The sequence below is a fragment of the Triturus cristatus genome, chromosome 10 (genome assembly GCF_964204655.1).
Source record: "Triturus cristatus chromosome 10, aTriCri1.1, whole genome shotgun sequence".
In the NCBI taxonomy this organism is placed as follows: Eukaryota; Metazoa; Chordata; class Amphibia; order Caudata; family Salamandridae; genus Triturus; species Triturus cristatus.
Window position 1 is genome coordinate 4,596,729 of NC_140593.1, and position 18,646 is coordinate 4,615,374.

Below are 18,646 nucleotides of genomic sequence, written 5' to 3' on the forward strand. Positions count from 1 at the left end.
GTGAAACCCCATGACGTAGTTCCGGGTGATTTCGTGTTTGTGAAAAATTTCGACCGAAAGACTCAGCTGGAGCCCAGGTGGAAGACACCCAAGTTGGTTCTGCTGACCACAAGAACAGCCGTGAAGATCGAGGGCCGCAAGGGCTGGATTCATTCAAGTCATATCAAGAAATTTCATGGACAATCCTCGGATATAGACATTGTGCCCTGCACTCCCTCACAGACTGATTCAAAACTTCCTTTGGTTGAAAAGACTGAAACCGAACTCTATAAAGTTAAATTGAGGCCTAGAACGTCAGACGATTTGATTGTTTAAGTCCTCTCCTAGGTGAAGCGGTTGAATCTGTCTCTGACATGTATCCTCTAGACCTGAATCATGGACAGTCGCGAAAAATGATGAAACGACAGGCGTATTGTAAATCACTGCGTAGCCACTGTATAGTGACATTATTAATCTTGTTTTTCTTAAGTCTTTTAATAATTACTGCAAGTATATTGTTGCACATATATTACCCTATTGCCAGAAATGTTTACAATGTTACTGCTGAACATTCTTTTAGTGACCTACCGCCGCATGAATTGTCTTATAGACTTGCGCTGCGCAATAACACTTTCATTAGTATGTTACATCATTCCCATCAGACTAGTAATGCCACCAATTGTTGGGTGTGTGGCCGACTCCCTCCCTATCAGAATTATGAAGGAGTCCTGCCTTTCTTTCCACATCCGTTTACACATAATGGCTCCTGTGGAGCATGGTTTAGTTTAATCAATTCCATAGACTCAGACACAGCAGTTTACCAAGATCATTGGGTATGGGGAAACCTGAACCTAGTTTTACTCAAGGTCTGCTACCCTGACAAGGAGGGTCGCCCCAAAAGAACAGGAAATGATCTAGAAAATGAAGTATATGGATTAGATAATTTTACACCTAATCTCATGATTCTAAATGTCGTATCCGAAGTTGAACTAGTCTTACCCACCATGTCAGTATTCCCAGCGAAGGGTGAATTGTGTGTAAGAAAGGTTGGTTCCATACATATGGGCCATAGTAAATGCACTACTACAGTAGAATTCAGTGATCAAGGCAAATCTTCATTTAGAGCTTATCGCCACTCCTACTTTATATGTGGTCAGACTGCATATATGCGTCTACCTCTAGATTGGGATGGTACCTGCTACATTGCATTCCTTTTGCCACCTGTTTTCCTAGCTCCTCCTGATTATTATAGAAATATTCATTTAGTACACAACAGAGAGCGGAGAGATCTCCCAATTGTCGATTACACTGAAACAGCATGGGAAAAATACACAGATTTCAATAAAGGCATCTTTCCCTATATAGGTACTGTTACTAATAGTAAACTAATACGTAGATTAACTAGAACCCTTGAAGCAGTGGTGAATGAAACTATTTCCGCCTTAGGCAATTTAACAGAAGAGCAGTCTGCTATGCGGATTGTTGTGCTTCAAAATCGTCTTGTCCTTGACGTCATCCTGGCTGATAGGGGCGGAGCTTGTAGGGTCATCGGATCAAGCTGCTGCGTATTCATACCAGAAAATTCGCCATCAGTATATAAAGCCATAACTCGCCTTCATAAGATTGTAAACCAGATACACCAGAACCCAGGCACTTGGACTTGGTCCAGTTGGTTTTGGAGTGTGATATCAGCCTGGGGATGGAGAGTTCTATCTTTCCTAGGTATTGGCCTTCTCATACTATTCAGTTGCTGTCTATGTCTACAATGTGGACCAGCGATCTGTGGCCTGTGTGCCACCTCGTGTATTCCACCACCAAGATTTCGTTCGTCCCGGAAGAAGAAAGAAGAACAAATGATGTTATATGAACAGATCAATGGATTGATGAAGATTGATATCTCTTAACGGGCAAGTAGGGGACAAGGAGGGAATGTGGAAATATGGATTTTCCCGATCAGTTATGTCCCCTATCTTGGACCCCAACGGTTCTATGTGCATGTCACAAGTACATGTATGTTCCCTCCAGTTCCAGTTATGAAGACGCAAATACATGTGCGTCCACCGTCAACATGCTCTCTGTCAGATCCGCCATGACTAGGCCGGATATTCCATTCCTAAATATGAAAGGCCACCGGCTTTATATGGTTCACTTATGCCATTTTACAGTCCAGGCAAGTAGGCCCTGATTCTGTCATCAAACTCCTCTTGCTTTCTGCCTCTGAAAACTCCAGTTCGAGCCTGCATCTGTGACCATGAACTTTGTCTCATTCTCTGCGCGGCTCACGAAGCCTGACATCAGCCTATTCTCTGCCAAGAACTGTATTTCGCCTTCGAGTTATCTGCTTCCCCCTCAGCCGATGCATTCCTGCCTAGTAGTTTAAGTAAACATTCTTCCAGCCACCGAGCAAAAGGCCCGGCTTCTCTGCCCTTATGCAAGTAATTCATAGTCCTGTTACTATGGAATATTCCTGCCCTCGCATTTAGTGTAGACACTTAGACGCTTGTACACGCACGCACAGTCAGTATAGAATAGATTCTGTTCGAGAGTCCTTCTTTATGGATAACATAGTTCTTTAAACATAGGATGTTAGATATGATTTGGGTTTAGGTTGACTTGACCCCCCAGACTTCTTGTCTCCACATGTAGAGCTAAATGTCAAGTCCCCTTCATCCCCTAGTTACACGTCAATTACACGTCATGCTGCTGCGCGCGCATCTATGCCAAGTATTATCTTATGGATCCACCTATATGTGACATCATAACCAATTACGTTCCTTTTTACTCCTTATTACACCCATTTTTGGTTACGCAGATAAATCGTCATTTTCCTTATCAATTGTTACGCCTACTGCATTCGCCTCATTGTAATGTATGATCTATAAAAGTCATTTCATGTCAATAATGTATGTACTTCACTTCCTGAACCTCCGTGGTGATGGAACTTGGAGCAACCGATTATAATCGTTCATTGGAATAAAGCCCATTCCGAACCTCTAATACCACGGATTCTGCCTCTCATTTTACTGAGCTGTTTTATTATGTTTCTGTATCAAATTAAGTCCAGGTAAAGGAATTTTATTTACCACAATTGCACTGTAGTCTGTTTTCTACTGTCCCTGTATTTCGTTCTCTGTCCGTATTTCCCCTTCAGCCCTTCCTAGTGTTTTCAGCCTTCTCCTCTCCCGCCGCTGCGTCCCCTGCAGCCCCGCCCCCTCACTTGCCCAATCGCTCCCGCCTCCCAGCTGTTCCTCCCTCCCAACTCCCCTTCTTATGGCAGCCGCTGTGCGGCTGCGCCGCTGGCGCGCCTAAGGCAACCCCATCTGCGCCCGTCCGCTCCTCGACCGCGGCCCAGCGCCAGACCCCCTGGCCCCCGTGAACGCCACGACGCCCGCTGCCACTACGACGCCAGCACTCTCCACCCACTCAACACAGGCCGCTCATACATCTGCTAACAGTCCACCCCGAAGCGCAACCAAGGACCCTTCTCCTGCCAGAACTGCAGCTACCCCAGCCTCCAAGCCCCCACAACACCCACCGGGGTAGGCCGCAATAACCTCTGGTGCATAGTTCTCAACACTCACTCCGCCCGCAAGCATGCCATCGAACTCTGGGACCTACTCGACTCTTCCTCCCCAGACGTCGCCTTCCTGGCGGAAACCTGGATGAACCCCTCCTCGGCACCCGACATCGCCATAGCCATTCCTGATGGCTACAAGATCACCCGCAGTGACCGCACTAATGGAGCAGGAGGAGGAATCTCCATCATCCACAGAAACACCCTCAGAATCTCGACCAGCACCGACGACACCCTGAGCACCGCCGAACACCTGCACTTCCGGATCCACATCGCGCCCAACACCACCCTCAGAGGAACCCTCATCTACAGACGCCCCGGCCCCCGGTCACAATTCAGCGACTCCATCGCCGACTTCGTCAGCACGCACGCCCTTGCGTCCACAGTAACCCTGGCGTAGTTTGCGAAGTAGCACTTCACGAACTCCGTAGTACCCTGTTTGCACTGTGCAAGATGCCGTTTTCAATGATTGCACAGTGCGGACAAGCATCCGGCACTGTGCAATCATTGAAAACGGCATCTTGCACAGTGCGAGCGGTAGTTTTCTGCCGATCGAGTAGATTTTTACTCGAGCGGCAGCTTTCTCAAAACGGACTGGTAGTTTCTCATCGCGAGCGGTCGCGAGCATACGCGACCGCTCGCAATGAGAAACCTGACCTCCCCGCGTTGAGGATCTCGCCGGGAGGTTTATTTTCCACCCTCGCGATCGGCAGCTTGATGTTGCTGATCGCGAATGAGGAAAAAGTCTCGCCGGGATGTAATTTTGCTTGCTCGCAGTCTCCAACTTGACGTTGAGGACCGCGAGCAAGCAAAAAATGACCGCTGCACTACGCTACGCGTGTTTGCACTGTGACACATGCAATTCGCGTAGTGCGAGGTAGTGCAAACTTCGCAAACTACGCGAGCGTGGCATAGTGCTTTGCCCAGGCTTAGTCCACAGACTACATCCTCCTCGGTGACCTGAACTTCCACCTCGAGAACAGAACACCAATGACAGCAACTCCACCACCCTGCTCGACAACCTCGCCAACCTCGGACTCAAACAACTTGTCACGACTCCCACCCACTCCGCCAGACACACGAACAACCTCATCTTCCCTGCCAGCAACCACGTCACCTTCAGCCACACCACCGAACCCCACTGGACTGGCCACCGCTGCATCCACTTCACCTTCAAGAAGCCCACCGAGCACCACCACACTCAACAGCCCCCCCCACCGCTGCTGGAGCAAAGTCACCGACCAGTTGAACACCACCCTCGCCCAAAACCCACCTACTGACACCACCGACACCAATACGGCTGCCCGCAACCTCAGGGAATGCATAGACGACTGCGCCAACACTCTTGCCCCGATCAACAAACCCTCTAACAGATGCACCGACAGAAAGGCCACCTGGCTCACTGCCGACCTCCAGCCTTCCAAGCAGGCCTGTCGCAGGCTCAAGAAGAAGTAGCACCACACACAGACTTCGGAAAGCAACGCAGCCTACAAAGCACCATCCGCAGACACCACCAACTCATCTGAACCACCAAAAGGACCAACTTCAAAGACCACATCGACAACAACGCACACAGCATCAAAGAGCTCTTCAACATCATAAAGGAATTCTCCAACCCCAGCGCCAACTCCAATGACATCCTGCCATCGCAAAACCTTTGCGACTCCCTAGCCACCTTCTTCCATCGCAAGATCGCAGACATCCACGACAGCTTCAACAACCAGGCCCACCCGACAGATACCGACACCTCAGACTCACCACCCCCCAGCTACACCGACCCCCTGCTTTCCTTGACCCATGTCAACGACAAAGACACCATAAAAATCATGAACACCATCCACTCCGGCTCACCATCAGACCTCTGCCCGCACCACATCTTCAACAAAGCAAGCTCCACCATCACACCCCATCTCCGCAAGATCATCAACGACTCCTTCAAGACCGCCACCTTCCCGGAGACCTGGAAGCACGCCGAGATCAACGCACTACTCCAGAAACCCAAGGCGGACCCCAAGGACCTCAAGTACTTCCGCCCCATCTCCCTACTCCCGTTTCTGGCTAAAGTAATCGAGAAGATTGTCAACAAGCAACTGACCTCCTTCCTCAAAGAGAACAACTTCCTGGACCTGTCCCAATCCGGATTCCGCAGCAACCACAGCACCAAAACAGCCCTCATCGCCGCTACGACGACATCAGAACCCTGATGGACAATGGAGAAACCGCGGCTCTCATCCTCCTGGACCTTTCGGCCACCTTCGACACCGTCTGCCACCACACCCTACGCACTCGCCTCCACTACGCAGGGATCCGCGACAAAGCCCTGGACTGGACCTCCTCCTTCCTCCTTCCTCACTGGCAGAACCCAGAATGTCTGCCTCCCTCCATTCCGATCTAAAGACACCAAGATCATCTGCGGCGTACCCCAAGGATCGTCCCTCAGCCCGACACTCTTCAACATCTACATGGCACCGCTCGCCAAGATCGTCCGATCGTACGATCTCAACATCATCTCATACGCCGATGACACCCAGCTCATCCTCTCCCTCACCAAGGCCCCCACCACTGCCAAAACCAACCTCCACGAAGGTATGAAGGCCATCGCCGAATGGATGAAGAACAGACGCCTGAAACTGAACTCGGACAAGATGGAGGTCCTCATCATCGGATCCACCCCCTCCGCCTGGGATGACTCATGGTGGCCCGCCGCACTGGGAGCTGCACTGACGCCCACCGACCACGCACGCAACCTGGGGGTCATCCTGGACTCTTCGCTGTCTATGACCCAGCAAGTCAACGCCGTCTCCTCCTCCTGCTTAAACAACCTCCGCATGCTCCGCAAGATCTACAGATGGATCCCCACCGAAATGAGAAGGACGGTCACCCAGGCCCTCGTCAGCAGCAGGCTGGACTACGGCAACACCCTCTACGCGGGAACCTCAGCCAAACTCCATAAACGACTGCAAGGCATACAGAACGCCTCTGTGTGAGAAGTTGGCCTGATGTATGATGTCACTAGTTCTAGTGTACACCTTATATCAGTCCAAATACCCTTATGGTGATTGGTTGTAAAGTCAACCTTATAGACCAGCTATCCTAGTGGTAGCATGGACAAGAGCAGTCTTAGGCTAAACTCTGAATGGCATGTGAAGCCAGCTGTGATACCATATATAATCCCTTGAATACCAAATGAAAGGACACCACAACAGATATATATATAAAATAAAGTGTATTTATTCTAGTCAAACCCTCAGCACTCTTTATGAGATTAGAGGTAAGTACAACACAGTCTTATTTAAGCATACATTAAGTCACACAGGTAAGTAATACAGTTAGGCCCTAGGGGCCACGCAAACCATATACTAAGTAAGTGGTATAAGGACCACTGTCACGGAAATAGAATAGGCCTAGGCCTAGGGAATCGCTGGGGCTACACTACACTAGCGTTAGTTAGGAAGTGGGAGGCCCACGGGATTCGTGTGCAGAGTGGAAACACTCACGCGTAATGCGTAAAAGTCACTAGCAATAGTACAGTTTAGAAAACGATAGATTTAGGACACTTCCGGAGTAGCTAGGAAGTCGAGACTGGAAAACTAGACACTAGGATAGTCACTATCCTGATGAGCACCGGAGTACCCAAGTTACCTAGCCCACAGGCTGCGGGTGCATAGGGGTGAAGTTGCGTCGGTTTTCGTCGTCGACTCCTATGGATGCCTGAAGAAAGATGCTGACAGGCAGTCAGTGAAGAGTGTCCGGTGGATCCCAAGGCTGGGATCAAGAAGAGAGGAGACCTGCAAGCAGAAGGGACAGAGTCAAGGTCACTAGCCAGTGACCACGTGGAACCAGGAAGGAACCAGGCGATGTCGTGAAGATTGCAGGTGAAGGTGAAGCTTGTCGCTGCAGCCAGGAGGACCAGGAAGCGTCGAGGATGACCAGGACCAGGAGGCGAGCTGTCCCACGAAGGCTCTTGCTGTCGGCGGCGTCGAAGTTGGACTAGGACTCACCAAGCCTTGGCAAGCGGAACCCACAAAGAACGGAGGACTTGCTTCTGGTGCAGACCAGGAAGGTCTGGGGTGCTTCTTCTTTGCAGAGAAGCGGGAGCCAGTCTGGAGGAGCCAAACCAGCGCAGAAGATTTCAGGGTGCGTCGTCACAAAGGCCACTAGCCAGTGGGCAAGCAACCGGACAGACGCGGCAAGCAGGAAAATGCAGAAGGGCCCCACGCAGGACTCGTGGAGTGTGGGGGGCTGATCTTCGGTGCAGATGGTGCTTGGGGTTGGGGCTTCTCAATCCCCGGTGCACAACTTCGAGGGTGCCTCAGAAGCTGCGCTTGAAGTTACTAGCCACTTTTCCCAGGTAGCCGGTCCCACGTCGCTCGTCGCCTCCACGGATCTCAGCTTTGCTGTGGATGTGGATCAGGGTCGGAGAAGTCTGGAAGTCAAGGCTCTGGTCGGGCTCTGCAGTCGGTTCCTCGTAGAACGTGGGCAAAGCAAAGGGTAGTCTCTTGATGGTGCCTGTTTGCACAGGGTAGCCACTCATTGGCCACAAGGGAGATTCTTCAGTCTTCTTCTTTTGTCGAATGTCGAAGGTCCAGAGTTTCTGTTCAAGTTTGCAGGTTCAGGATAATCTAAAGTCTTGAGGCCCAACTCCCACTCTTATACTAATCTGGGGGGCTGGGATACCTGCTAGGTCACGCCTTATGGGTGGGACCTGGGAGGGGGTGGTTACACCCACTTCCCTTTGTCCAGTTTCGCGCCAGAGCTGGGGCTGGAGTGCCCCAGCGCCGGTTTGAACTGGACTATGCAAGGAACACCTTGTGTGCCCCAGGCATGTCTCATTCCTTTCAGCCCACCCTGCCCCAATACACTAAAGGCTGTCTGGGGAGGTGCTAGCACCTCCCCAAGCAGGAAACCTATTGTCCAGGCCTCCCTGGCTGGGATCACTCCCAGCTGCAGGAGGTCAGACTTGTGTCGTGGCAGCAGCATCCATTTTGTGATGCTGAGGCTTTGGTCAGAGGCTAACAGTGAAGTATGATTTTAACATGTCTTTCCCTCTAGAAGGGGGGAATAATATCTTCATGTCCAGAAATGGCATGGGGGTATTATTCCACAGTGTTAGACACCTTACAAGACATGTTTCGATAAAGCCAAACCATAGTTACCATAACCGTCTAAGATTATAAGGCACTTTAAGAGTATATGGTAGGCTATATCATAGAACAGCTATAAGGACATGGTTCCGAAAGCTGCAGACAGGCTCAGCTCATGCTAGAGCACCATCTCACATGTTACCAAGCACTCTGCCTCCAGGATTGTTAAGACCTGCCATAGGAGTGACTGATAGGTACACATGTGTCTATATGTAAGTTAGGTATAGGAATACTACACCTAAGCAAGGGGTGATTACACGACCTTGCCCCAGCTGAGTGATCAGCCAGTTGTGTCAAAATGGAAGGCCAAGCCAGGGGTGGCATAATACATGCTGCAGCCCCTGGGAGGCCTAGGGTACACCTATGCCCTGGGTACCTAGGGTACACTGTACAGGGGCCAATAAGGTGATCCTATCCAAATGGGTTATGCACCTAAAGTACACAGTATTAATTTAGAGAGAGAACAGCAGGGCTGTGGGTCTGATTAGCAGGCCCACAGCCACATCTAAGTCGAAAACCAGTGAAGCAAAAGCAAAAAGTGGGGGTGAACATAGAAAGCAGACCCTACTCTCCTACACTCTGCACACCTCATCCTCGACATATCCCACCACAGCCACATCACAGCCCACCTGAAAGGCCTGCACTGGCTCCCTGTCAACAAGAGGATCACCTTCAAGCTCCTCACCTACGCTCACAAAGTACTCCACAACGCCGGACCAGCGTACCTCAACGAACGACTCACCTTCTACACCCTGAACCGCCAGCTTTGCTCCGCTGCCCTCACACTTGCCACCATCCCCCGCATCTGATGAGAGACCGCCGGCATCAGATCCTTCTCCCAGCTCGCCACCAAGACTTGGAACACACTCCCCCTCCACCTACGACAGACCCAGGACCTGCTGACCTTCAGGAGACTTCTCAAGACCTGGCTGTTCGAGCAGTAGCAGCACCCTTCCCCCACCCCCCAGCGCCTTGAGACCCTCAAGGGTGAGTAGTGCACTCTACAAATGGTCTGATTGATTGATTGATGCGTAGCAGAGGAGGCCTAGGGGTGAGTTCGTCTCAAGCCTAGCACCTGTGGTTGACACACACCATGCCCTGAGCAATCCCTGCACTGCGGCAGACCTATATCACAGAGGGCACTGCACAAGACTGGTGGGGGACTCCACTAATTGGCTCAAGTCACTGAGATCGGGCATTGATAGCAGTGGGTGCCAGGCGCACTGGTCCGGTTTTGGCCAAGGCCCTTGGGAAGGCAGCTTGATCCGCTGTTTCTTGCCGGGGAACACAGAATCTGGTCGCCACTGTTAGATCAAAAGAGGCAACCGGGTGGTGTTGCCTTTCCGTGCCCCCTGCTTGGCTACTTTTGTGTGTACGGGAGACTAACCCTTAGTGAACACCCTCTTCCCACAGCACTGTCCATCTGGTTGCTGCTGCTGCTGTTCCAATCTGATGCTGCAGGTTCCTCTGCGCCTCATTCCTGGTAGTCCAGTGGTCCACATATTACTGCCTACCTCTTTTGTATTGAAGGCAAATACCGAATGTATGTTTACTACCTCAACCACCTAATGTTTAATAACTATGTATATACTGTGAGTTTTGATTCCCTCGGGGATCATTCTTTGTTGACTACTAGTCACCTTTGTTTTCCATATACTACTATACACCTCTTTTGTGCGGAATGACGAATACCAAATCTTTGTTTACTACCTCAACCTTCTAATGTTTAATAACTGTATATTGTAAAGCGCTCCGATACCCTTGTGGGTCACGTTCACGCTATATAAAACTTTATAAATAAATAAATGAATAAATAGAGCGTCACTGCTCTGCGGCTTGACTGCCCTCCTATCCCTCTTTTCTGTTGTTCCTGTTAATCTTTCTGCTTTTCGTTGCTTCTCTACCTTTGTCTTTTTTATCTTGGCTTTGTTTGGCTTTGTTTTTCCTGTGTTTTTTTGCAGTTTCTTTTCCCCTCTCCTCTCCCTCCTACCGCTTGGATCCCCCACTTTTCCGCCCCCACCAGTGCCCTTTCCCACGTGCCCCCGCCTTCCAGCTCTCCAGGCCTCCTGCAGCACTACTTAATGGCAGACTCTGTTAGGCCATGTGCAGCAGGCGTGCCACTGGTGCACCGAAGGCAATCCAAAGACAAGCCTGTCTGCGTCCCTCCGCCCCTGTATCTCGTCCAGCTCCAGGGATCCTGCCTCTTTGACACTCCACCGCTACAACGCGAGCACCCTTCTCGCCCTCAACCCCGGGCGCCATTCCACCTGCAATCAATCACCGGAGAATACCCTTGCACCCTGCGCCTGCCGAAACTGCAAACGCACCTCCTGCCACATCAGCACACCAGTGTCTCTTGCCGCCCAGCCGACCAACAGTGCACCGTACTAGCTCAACTGCATTCTCCTCAATGTGTGGTCCCTCCACAGAAATCTGAGACCTCCTTAATGCCACCTCTTCAGATATTGCCTTCTTCATGGAAACCTGGACCAACCTCTGCTCAGGACCGGACATCGCCATCACCATCCCTGTCTAGCTACAAAATCAACTGCAAGGACCATCTCGACCATCCAGGAGGATGCATTGCCATTGTCACAAAAGTACACTCCAACTGACCACACACTCTAATGACCCAACAACTGCCATGGAACACCACCACTTCCAGATCCAGATCCAGACCAACCCCAACACCACCCTCCGTGGCACCCTCGTCTACAGCCCCCCCAGGACATGAACTCCATTCACTGATGCCATTGTAGACCTCATCGCACTCCAGGCTCTCCCATTAACTGACTACATTCTACTCGGAGACCTCAAGTTCCACCTGGACAACCACAGTGACCAGAACACCACAACCCTCCTGGGGAACCTCGCCAACATTGGACTCGAGCAGCTAGTCACAGCACCAACCCACATAGCCAGACACACACTCAAGCTCATCTTCTCTGCCAGTGGGAACTTCAACTACAAATATTAGAGAAAGGCTCTTTCAGGACCTATATTATTTTGTTTGAGACTACAAAGAGTTCTCACCTGCCAACAGCGGAAAAATTAAACAAAGAAATACATATATTTATTAACAATTTTTATTTATATTTTTTTAAAATTTTATAAGCATTCATTGAGAAATTTTCTCCATTGTTTTCATAACTTATCACATATATATTCATTTAATAGTATCCAAAGCCCTAACACATGATCCCGTGGCTAGTCATATAAAAGACGATTCATACTCTCACACATACATCAGTCATACTCATGTTAAAATATAGCACTAAACATTTGATTGTTTGGCATAGTCTCCAGGACAAAGAAATAACAGCAAATACAGTTATATCAGGTAGTATTGAGTCTCTGGGGACCTCTCCTCTGGATGGAAAGGGGCCTACGCGCGTTTCGGTGACAAGACACCTTCTTCAGGGCCACCAACAGGAGGGGCAACAAGCCCTAAATGATGTGGGGGAATCTGTAAGGGGTTAAATATGATAATTATAAATAAGGCAGGTAATGTGTTTTAACAAAATTTATAGACTTCATACTGTAATTTTGGATCTGGGATCACTCGAAGATTTTACAAAGGACCAGCATGATTTAATTCTATGTGTATATAGCTTACATCTTTAGAGTGACTAAAAGGATAGCCCCTACACCAAAAAAATAAGTGAAATTCAATAGTGAGTATTAAAAAAGGAAAAAGGTTTGTAAACAGCAAAGTACCTTGATAACTAGATGCTTCAGTTATGTATCAATCAAAAAGATATATTTTATGACAAAAACCAATCTTGTTCGGTCACTGCTTTTCAGGAACTTCTGCGTCTGTGCAGAAAAAATGTTTATAGTTGGTATTCTGACTAGCTCTGAGTAAGCATAATGTTATACATACTCTCCGTAAAGGGAAATACCTACCTTTACATAAAGACGATACTCTTGGCTTCGCTATTATAAAAGACATGTAGAGGTGCGGATAAGTTGCTAACACTTCTGCCTTGGCGCAGCATCCCAATTGGTCCGAAATATGGGTGTAGTTTATTTGGTTCTATGGAGAATGTCAGAAAATAAGGTAGAATCGGTTGCACCATATAACTTGTCAGCCTGATGTCTTACTTAGCTACGCAGCAGGTAAGCAAATAGTTCAGCTGTGTCTGGTCTCTTACCTCTATGTGGGCTTCATACGTCCCAAATAAAAGTTTCTAGTGGGTCCTTAAAATGTTTATCACTGCGGAGCACTGTTTCCGTTCACTCGGTTAACTCTGGCTGGTAGTCTTGATGTCTATAGGAAAGAAACACATATGTTTGTCACTACCCAAGTCCTTTCGTTTCTAATTGTGGAAATCGGTTGGCTCTTGCTAGTAATCTTGGTGTCTATAGGAAAGAAACACATATGTTTGTCACTACCCCGGTCTTTTCGTTTCTAATTGTGGGAAGATGACTCTTTTATTTAATTTGTACTACTGATGCTTAAATTCTACGCACATTCTGAAGGGCACAGCCTCTATAGGCGCAGAACTTTTCATGCGAGAGACACGTTCCTGTTTAAAAAAACAAGATTATAACAAATAAATACGGTTTGGCATCGGCGAACTACATTCATCACGGATCAGAAGTACATGAGATAGAGTTCTTCACCGCGCCAATAATTCTGGCAACAATGTGATGCCAAATGTTTGGTATATCTTATTGACGAAATCGGAATTTACACTAGGCACCCAGTGTCAGACGCTAAGAGCATTTTACAGCGCTTGCTCGATAGTTACGGAGTAACGACCTCGCTAGAATATCTACGAACTATTGAGTCTTATTAACGAAATGCGTCTTAAGGCTTACCCGATACCCGCAGAGTACGGACCTCGCTAGTACATCCACTTCCGAGAAACAATCGGGGTGTGTGATGTTAGCGCGAGTTTTAAATGAGATACTAGATGGCGATAGGTCAGAGGATGAATCACGTGGACCTGACGATTAAAACTATTGGTGATTGGTCTAACGAGAGATCACATGATATATTACGCGATCGCAGCACAGGTACTTGCAATCTAATACAAAATCTGGTTTGTTGGCGCAGCCATTTTGTAATGTGAGACTGGCTATGCTATAACTGCATCTATTAACTACTTTTAGCGAGTATAATGATTATATAATCTTTACAGATGTCGAATAACGATAACCCCGTTTTTGCAGATATTAGTACACCAGCCAAACAAATTATGTTGTTTGGTGAGACATTTCATAGTTTCTAAGTTTGAATATAAGTACTGAAGCATAGCGAGTATACCGTCATCTGACTCAGGCTTTTAAGAGGATGTGAGTATCCCAATATCGATATTTTTGAGCTCACCACATAGGCAGTATATGTACACAGCCACATATGAGTATATATATTATACTATATTGGTCATCGCAGCTGGTGAGCCATAGGTTATGGGACTGTTCAGAAGATATATGGATACGGTGAAAAACATATCATCCACAGTCGGTAGGGCTCAATTAGATACAATAGCGTAAATGAAGATTAGGTTAGTGGCTCAGCCATATGTCTAGTGAGCAAACTAGGTGAATAACCATATAATTTCTTCATTAAGCCCATGTCGTACTGTTTCAAAATAGAAGATCCAAAAGGATTCTCGTTCTTTCCTTATCTTCTCTGGTGGCTGATATTGGAGAAGATCACTCCAAAAGCGGGACGGGACACAGAGAAGATAAGGAAAGAACGAGAATCCTTTTGGATCTTCTATTTTGAAACAGTACGACATGGGCTTAATGAAGAAATTATATGGTTAGTCACCTAGTTTGCTCACTAGACATATGGCTGAGCCACTAACCTAATCTTCATTTACGCTATTGTATCTAATTGAGCCCTACCGACTGTGGATGATATGTTTTTCACCGTATCCATATATCTTCTGAACAGTCCCATAACCTATGGCTCACCAGCTGCGATGACCAATATAGTATAATATATATACTCATATGTGGCTGTGTACATATACTGCCTATGTGGTGAGCTCAAAAATATCGATATTGGGATACTCACATCCTCTTAAAAGCCTGAGTCAGATGACGGTATACTCGCTATGCTTCAGTACTTATATTCAAACTTAGAAACTATGAAATGTCTCACCAAACAACATAATTTGTTTGGCTGGTGTACTAATATCTGCAAAAACGGGGTTATCGTTATTCGACATCTGTAAAGATTATATAATCATTATACTCGCTAAAAGTAGTTAATAGATGCAGTTATAGCATAGCCAGTCTCACATTACAAAATGGCTGCGCCAACAAACCAGATTTTGTATTAGATTGCAAGTACCTGTGCTGCGATCGCGTAATATATCATGTGATCTCTCGTTAGACCAATCACCAATAGTTTTAATCGTCAGGTCCACGTGATTCATCCTCTGACCTATCGCCATCTAGTATCTCATTTAAAACTCGCGCTAACATCACACACCCCGATTGTTTCTCGGAAGTGGATGTACTAGCGAGGTCCGTACTCTGCGGGTATCGGGTAAGCCTTAAGACGCATTTCGTTAATAAGACTCAATAGTTCGTAGATATTCTAGCGAGGTCGTTACTCCGTAACTATCGAGCAAGCGCTGTAAAATGCTCTTAGCGTCTGACACTGGGTGCCTAGTGTAAATTCCGATTTCGTCAATAAGATATACCAAACATTTGGCATCACATTGTTGCCAGATTTATTGGCGCGGTGAAGAACTCTATCTCATGTACTTCTGATCCGTGATGAATGTAGTTCGCCGATGCCAAACCGTATTTATTTGTTATAATCTTGTTTTTTTAAACAGGAACGTGTCTCTCGCATGAAAAGTTCTGCGCCTATAGAGGCTGTGCCCTTCAGAATGTGCGTAGAATTTAAGCATCAGTAGTACAAATTAAATAAAAGAGTCATCTTCCCACAATTAGAAACGAAAAGACCGGGGTAGTGACAAACATATGTGTTTCTTTCCTATAGACACCAAGATTACTAGCAAGAGCCAACCGATTTCCACAATTAGAAACGAAAGGACTTGGGTAGTGACAAACATATGTGTTTCTTTCCTATAGACATCAAGACTACCAGCCAGAGTTAACCGAGTGAACGGAAACAGTGCTCCGCAGTGATAAACATTTTAAGGACCCACTAGAAACTTTTATTTGGGACGTATGAAGCCCACATAGAGGTAAGAGACCAGACACAGCTGAACTATTTGCTTACCTGCTGCGTAGCTAAGTAAGACATCAGGCTGACAAGTTATATGGTGCAACCGATTCTACCTTATTTTCTGACATTCACCATAGAACCAAATAAACTACACCCATATTTCGGACCAATTGGGATGCTGCGCCAAGGCAGAAGTGTTAGCAACTTATCCGCACCTCTACATGTCTTTTATAATAGCGAAGCCAAGAGTATCGTCTTTATGTAAAGGTAGGTATTTCCCTTTACGGAGAGTATGTATAACATTATGCTTACTCAGAGCTAGTCAGAATACCAACTATAAACATTTTTTCTGCACAGACGCAGAAGTTCCTGAAAAGCAGTGACCGAACAAGATTGGTTTTTGTCATAAAATATATCTTTTTGATTGATACATAACTGAAGCATCTAGTTATCAAGGTACTTTGCTGTTTACAAACCTTTTTCCTTTTTTAATACTCACTATTGAATTTCACTTATTTTTTTGGTGTAGGGGCTATCCTTTTAGTCACTCTAAAGATGTAAGCTATATACACATAGAATTAAATCATGCTGGTCCTTTGTAAAATCTTCGAGTGATCCCAGATCCAAAATTACAGTATGAAGTCTATAAATTTTGTTAAAACACATTACCTGCCTTATTTATAATTATCATATTTAACCCCTTACAGATTCCCCCACATCATTTAGGGCTTGTTGCCCCTCCTGTTGGTGGCCCTGAAGAAGGTGTCTTGTCACCGAAACGCGCGTAGGCCCCTTTCCATCCAGAGGAGAGGTCCCCAGAGACTCAATACTACCTGATATAACTGTATTTGCTGTTATTTCTTTGTCCTGGAGACTATGCCAAACAATCAAATGTTTAGTGCTATATTTTAACATGAGTATGACTGATGTATGTGTGAGAGTATGAATCGTCTTTTATATGACTAGCCACGGGATCATGTGTTAGGGCTTTGGATACTATTAAATGAATATATATGTGATAAGTTATGAAAACAATGGAGAAAATTTCTCAATGAATGCTTATAAAATTTAAAAAAAATATAAATAAAAATTGTTAATAAATATATGTATTTCTTTGTTTAATTTTTCCGCTGTTGGCAGGTGAGAACTCTTTGTAGTCTCAAACAAAATAATATAGGTCCTGAAAGAGCCTTTCTCTAATATTTTCAGTTCTTCCCCCTTTCTCTTGGACCTCAAATTATTTTAAGGGGGGCCTTCTGCTTAGATTTATTTGGAACTTCAACTACAGCCACACAACAGAACTTTCCTGGACCGACCATCATTGTATACATCATGCTTTCACCACGCCCACCATACACCACCTCCATCATCGCACCATAGCAGCTGGATCAAGGCCACTGAAGAACTTCTCGTCAAGTCCCTCAGCAACACCACTCTGTCAACGCATACAGATGACAACACCGCACCGTGCAACCTCCACCGATAGATCTCCAACGGCGCTAACACTCTGGCTCCCCTCAAGAAAAGACCAGGCAAACAGCACTCTAAGAAGGCCAACTAGTTCACTCCCACCCTTCACTAGTCCAGACGCACCTCCATACATCTCGAGGAGAGATGGAGCCACAACATTAATCAACTCCGCAACACTGTCAACCATGCACCATGGCGCAAGGGTACCTGCATTGGCGCATGGCAGCCATTGTGTGCCATCGTAGGGGAAAAAGACAGGGGGTCTAAATCCTGGGCACCTTCTGGCAGTTTAACGCCACTGGTGCGTCATTTTCTTGACATACTTGCAGCATGAATCTTGCACCACATTGTGCCATATTTACAAAGTGATGCATCTAGGTATGTGCATGACCTTGTGCCACATTATACCTGCATCAGCTATGGTGTATGCAGGGTGGGCGTTCCCACGCAACAAAGCCTTGTAGGATTGGGGCAGTGAAGTCTCTCAGATTTCACTGCGACAATTCAAGGGTGTCACTGCGTCAAAACCTTATGTCTGCCATGAGGGTGGTGCAATGCCATAGGGATAGGATGGCCCCATGCATTTCTTAAGTTGAGTTATGCTTGCAACACAAATGTTGCAATGCGTGACTTTAGTGCTGCCAGATACGCCAGGATTCCAGACGTATCTGTCATTGATTGCGACATGGAGCGCCATACATTGAATACGGTGCATCCATGGTGTCACAAGGAGGGCACACTGAAAATTGTTGCAACACTGTTTTATCGTAGCGATGCAACACTTTTCCTAAATGGGGCCCAGGAATGCGCCGTATCTTATTGATAGGGCGCATCCCTGTCCTTTTGTTCTGGTGCAGGGCAGCGCAGAAATGTTCCTTGCAGCGCTGTCCAGCACCCAAACATCTAATATGTGGACCCAAGTCTTTGCATCAATTTTAAGACCAGCTATTTTCTGGTCTCAAAAAAATGCCTCTAACTGGACTTAGCGGCAGTTTTGGGGGGTTATCGCCGAATGGGAATTTCATTGTAAATATCGCGAAGTGGGGTTAGCAGCAGTTTTTGCATCTCATTTTTGTTAAGTCCCGCTAACAGAAGTGGCGATCTTAAAAGTTCACGTTTATGCCGGAAAAGTGCAGCTAAGTGCAGTTAGCGGCACTTTGCAAATAAGTCAATGAAAAAAGCAGCCGTAACGTCAACAAATCGACACTACGGCAGTGTTAAGTTCTTGTACATATGCCCCAGTGTGTCACCACCAAGCCCTTGAGGAAGGGATGATTTGAAGCCTCAGTTGAATGACCCTGTAGTGTGCTAAACCTTACT

General features: G+C 46.9%; 2 long non-coding RNA genes across 4 annotated transcripts; one reads left to right on the forward strand and one right to left on the reverse strand.

Annotated features, from left to right (window-relative positions):
- Positions 1-11,836: 11,836 nt before the first annotated feature.
- LOC146788704 (uncharacterized) lies at positions 11,837-13,570 on the reverse strand. Of its 2 annotated transcripts, XR_014969698.1 has the most exons (5): positions 13,522-13,570; positions 12,852-12,967; positions 12,604-12,733; positions 12,415-12,513; positions 11,837-12,163 (listed from the first exon to the last, which is right to left on the reverse strand). It is a non-coding gene; the product is annotated as an uncharacterized LOC146788704 (long non-coding RNA). The 2 variants fall into 2 exon arrangements; XR_014969699.1 differs by lacking the exon at positions 12,415-12,513.
- Positions 13,571-15,156: 1,586 nt separating this feature from the next.
- Positions 15,157-16,890, forward strand: LOC146788705 (uncharacterized). 2 transcript variants are annotated; one of them, XR_014969700.1, is made up of 5 exons: positions 15,157-15,205; positions 15,760-15,875; positions 15,994-16,123; positions 16,214-16,312; positions 16,564-16,890. It is a non-coding gene; the product is annotated as an uncharacterized LOC146788705 (long non-coding RNA). The 2 variants fall into 2 exon arrangements; XR_014969701.1 differs by lacking the exon at positions 16,214-16,312.
- Positions 16,891-18,646: the final 1,756 nt, after the last annotated feature.